Here is a 4,946-nt window from a genome sequence, read left to right as displayed (position 1 = left end):
GTTTGTTGGTGCAACCTACCTTGATAGAAAGAATAAAAGCTGCTCAACAGACAGATGCACATTTATGTCAGCTTAGAAATGATGTGGAGAGAGGGTTACGACCCGAACTCCGAATCCACCTGGATGGTACTCTGCGTTTTGGCAGTAGATTATGTGTGCCCAGGGATGCTGATCTAAAAAGAGAAATTCTGGAGGAAGCTCATCAGTCTCGTTTCTCTATTCATCCCGGCAGCACTAAAATGTATAGAGATTTACGGGAACATTTCTGGTGGAACGGCATGAAAAGAGAGATAGCAGGATTTGTAGCTCGGTGCTTGGTATGTCAGCAAGTAAAAGCTGAGCATCAGAGACCGGCTGGTTTGCTAGAACCACTAGAGATTCCAGAGTGGAAATGGGAGCACATTACTATGGATTTTGTCATTGGGCTTCCGAGGACAGTAAGGAGGAATGATGCAGTGTGGGTGATTGTTGATCGCCTCACAAAGTCAGCTCACTTTTTACCCTTTAGGGTTGGCACTTCACTTGACAAGTTGGCTCAGAGGTATATTGATGATATTGTGCGCTTACATGGGGTATCAGTAAGCATTGTATCTGATCGGGACCCCCGTTTTGTATCTGGATTTTGGAGAAGCTTCCAGACTGCCATGGGCACTGATCTGAGACTCAGCACTGCTTATCACCCTCAGACTGATGGTCAGTCAGAGAGGACGATCCAAACCCTGGAGGATATGTTGCGGACTTGCACTGTTGATCTGGGAGGTTGTTGGGATGATCACATATCACTAGTGGAGTTTGCTTATAATAATAGTTATCATTCTAGCATCCAGATGGCACCTTATGAAGCCTTGTATGGAAGAAAATGTCGGTCTCCTCTACATTGGGATGATGTTGGAGAGAAGAAATTGTTGGGCCCTGAATTAGTTCAGATTGCCAAGGAAAAGATTCTACTGATCAGGAAAAGGCTCAAGGCAGCTCAAGATAGACAGAAAAGCTGGGCAGATAAGAAAAGAAGAGAAGTAAACTTTCAGGAGGGGGACTTTGTATTCTTAAAAGTTTCACCCTCGAAAGGTGTTACAAGATTTGGAAGACATAGTAAATTGAATCCTCGCTACATTGGACCCTTTGAGATTCTTGCCAGAGTAGGGGAGGTTGCTTACAGACTGGCTTTGCCACCAGAGTTATCCAGTGTGCATAATGTCTTTCACGTTTCTCTACTACGGAGATACATTTCTGATCCCAGCCATATAGTACAGCACGAGCCCCTGCAGATTGATAGAGACCTGACCTATGAAGAGTATCCTTTACGCATCATTGATCATAAGGAGCAGGTCCTGAGACGACGTATCATCCCCTATGTGAAAGTTCAGTGGAGCAACCATTCGGAGAGAGAGGCCACATGGGAACTTGAGGAGGATATGCGAGCAAGACATCCGCAACTCTTTGAGAATACAGGTATGTAAATTTCGAGGACGAAATTCTAATAAGGAGGAGAGAATGTGATAACCGCCCCACTTCCAAGAGAAACGGAGGGGGGGAGGGCATTACACCATCGTGCAGGCGTTCGTAACGCCTGATGGTGGGCGGTTACAACCGTCCGCCTTCCCAGTGATCGAGGCTACAAGAAGCCCCGATCGGCTACCATTTCACCACCCGCTCATCTTCCTCCTCCACTGTTTGTCTCCCTCTCTCACAATCCTCTCCGATTGGCAGGACCCGGTGTTAGACCCACGCCGCCGGAGTAAAGGGCCGCATCGCCGGAGTAGGAGGCGGACGACCACCTTCAGGTCAGGTAAGCTCTAATTCCTGTTCTCTACAAATTATGCTTTGTAGAGTAGATTTAGAACAAAATAAAAATTAAAACAGAAAGAAGAGGGAAGAAAGAGAGATGAAGAAGGGGAGGCAGACCGCGGCTACCGAGGCTGCCATAGGCGCAGCTGGTGCCGCCGGCCTCAAGCCGGCCCTCTCCCGAGCCGATCCCCCTTCACGGGAGAAGGAAGGGGGAGGAGAAAAAAAAAAAAAAGAGAGAGACTTACCAGTGGGTGATCCGCAGCCGCAATCGCGGGTGCCGGCCTCGGCCGCAGGCCGTGGGTTGCCTGCCGCAGGACGCCGACGCGGCCGCAGGACGCCGACGCGGCCGCAGGACGCCGACGCGGCCGCAGGCCGCCGATGCGCCCCCGAGCACGACCACGGGCACGGCCGCGGGTGTGGCCGAGGGCGCCGCAGGCCGGCCGCCGGGCGCCATTGGCCGCTGCCCGTTCCTCCCAAACCTCCCGAGCTCGCCCTCCTCCCTCCACGGGACAAGAAATGAGAAGAAAGGGGGAAGGTGAAATCGGGAGAAGAGAAGAGGAGGAGAAGAAAAAAAAAAATGAAAGAAGAAAGAAGGGGAGAAGAAGGTTCGGGAAGGAAGAGGGATGAAAAGAAAAAGAAGAAAAGAAGAAAAAGAAAAGAAAAGAAAAGAAAAAAAAAAAAAAGGGAGAGACCCTTAACGGGTCCGACCTAACGGGTCGGATCCGAGTTTGGGTCCGAACCTGTTAGGCCCAAATAAAAGAAAAGAAAAAAAAATGAGTTTAGTCAAATTTGACTAAAACTGAGCCCAATCAGATTGGGCTAAGTCCGGACGAACCCAAACTATAAATTGGGTTAAATCCGAACCAAATTAAGCCCAATTGAGTTGGGTCTGAACCTAATTAAGCTGAGTTAGTCTCAGCAGACCCAAATTGAATATGAATCAAGCCCAAATCAAAACCAGTTTAACTAAATTAAGACCAAATTAACCCGATGGGGCTAGATCCAATCAGGAACCGAGCCCAATTCTTTAATTAAAGACCTAATTGACCTACGTGAACCCAATCTGGTTCTAAATCGAGGCCAAGGGCTCTAAATTAAATAAATTGGACTTGAGATCCAAGCAAGTAAATTCATGTTATGATAAATTAGAAAATTATGAAATAAATAGAGAATAATGTGACCCCTATGTGATTTATTTAGGTGATCAAGGATTTGTCACCCGGACGTAAGAAATTGGAAAGCATATTGCGGTAAGTAACCTTGGCACTGATCTTAAAGTTTTTAAATTACTGTTTATTCATCATTATGAAAATGTATTGCTTATGATATATTTTTCTCAAAATTAGGATCAAGTATATGATTGCATGTAATTCATGAATTTGATTAAAGAGCATCCTCATGAATATTTGATGGTGTATGAGTTATGAAATTATGATTATGTTAGATTGTATGAAAAATGATATTTGAGGCATGTTTATGCATTTTAAATTATATAATGCCATTTATCATTTTCAAACCTATTTATGATGATTATGATTTATGAAAGAAAAAGAATATGATTTATGAACTCTCAGATAGCTATGACCACCTCTAGAAATAGAGGCCAGTCGACACCCTGGAGCTAGCATCCAAAGAATAACAGGCCCTCTGCCAACGGGTTAAAGTTGGTAACGAATAACAGAATTAGTCGACTAAGATTAACAGGCCCTGTCACGGGATTATAGTGACCATAGCAGCACATCCGTCTGAGAGTATGTTTTATAAAGTATGGATAAATGGCAATATTTTTATATGACTTGCATTATCATGATCATGAACTTTTATGGATAGAACATGCATTGCTTTATGACCTGATTTGTGTATATCATCTATAAAATGTTTTATTTTACATCAACTGTTGGCTTTTTAATCGCTGCATTGGCATAATTGTACTTGATCCAATAAGATAGTACCTGGTTACTTACTGAGCTGTGTAGCTCATACCTTTTTATCTACTTTTTTCCCTACAGATGATTAAGACCACTAGGAGCAGGGAGCTTGATGTTATTCAGGGTTGGGGTAATTGAAAATGTTATGTAATAATCAGATTTTAGAAGCTCTGTACTGTTCCAACTTCATGAACAATGTTATGACATTAGTAAATGAAACTATTTATTTTCATTACGAAATTTTAAGTGGCTTCGTGTTATTGTGTGCATAAGATTGCAATAGCACGGCCGTGTCATGATCCGGATTTGGGGCGTGACATACAATTATTGAAAATAAAACCATAAGTTACTAAATATTAAAACTAAGTTTAGTAACCAACACATATGACTCGGAGCCAAGTTGCTTATCAATCTATAGAGATCGTAGCTTCGTTGCAATTGGCCATGCTCCTTCTGGGACTCACATTTGATCCAACTCGAAGTCTTTCTACTAATTTGAAAGACTGGATCAAATCACCTCTTCCTTGCTCAAGTGCAAGATTTGCTCCCTATCTGTTCCCGCTCTTCCTTTTCATGAACACCTTGTGTCTTGTCAGAAACTCGATTTTATTAATTTTCTTTATTAGTTATTATCTTTTTAGTATCGTTCTTTGACATCATGAACTATGTTTACTGTGCTTTTTAACTTTGGTTGCATCCTTTATAGCTACCAAGAAGCAATTCTTGCTTGCTGAACTCAAGTTTTTACTAAAAGCAGTTGAGTACTCTTGCAATTAATAGACAGTTGATAATGTGTTCTTTGTTCACTCACTGCAAGATATGGTACTTTGAATGCTAATCGAGATAAGGCCTTTGCCAAATTCTTGGAAGGTTAGCAATATGCCAGACCTCGAAACATAGTTTTTGGATTTTATTAACAACGAAATGCCAACTTGAGATAGATTTTATGCATGCCCAAGGCTGAAAATATTCTACTATAAATATTAAAAGCCCAGCAGAAGCCAACAATGCTAGCGGCTCTACCACTGATATCATAATTGCAGGGAACTAGAGCATAAGTTCAACCTACTAGAGATGGAAAAGCATGAATCATAGGATTTTTTTTTTATTCTTTTTTTCCTTGTTGAAGCAAGTCAACAAATATTAGTTAAAGTTTAATTCGTCCATCACTGGAGAATGAAAACCAATCAAAGAAGATAAAAGATTGTGAGCTTGTTTCTAGGAATGATA

The 4,946-nt window shown here is 42.4% G+C and overlaps 1 long non-coding RNA gene across 1 annotated transcript; it reads right to left on the bottom strand.

The window, feature by feature from the left end:
• Window positions 1-1,144: 1,144 nt before the first annotated feature.
• Window positions 1,145-4,026, bottom strand: LOC149768349 (uncharacterized). The gene is made up of 2 exons (XR_016399481.1): window positions 2,034-4,026; window positions 1,145-1,822 (listed from the first exon to the last, which is right to left on the bottom strand). It is a non-coding gene; the product is annotated as an uncharacterized LOC149768349 (long non-coding RNA).
• Window positions 4,027-4,946: the final 920 nt, after the last annotated feature.

This window comes from Phoenix dactylifera, chromosome 2, assembly GCF_051530095.1.
Source record: "Phoenix dactylifera cultivar Ajwa chromosome 2, Ajwa_hap1_PhDact_Kaust_v1.1, whole genome shotgun sequence".
Lineage (NCBI taxonomy): Eukaryota > Viridiplantae > Streptophyta > Magnoliopsida > Arecales > Arecaceae > Phoenix > Phoenix dactylifera.
This window is presented reverse-complemented; position numbering and strand designations above follow the sequence as displayed.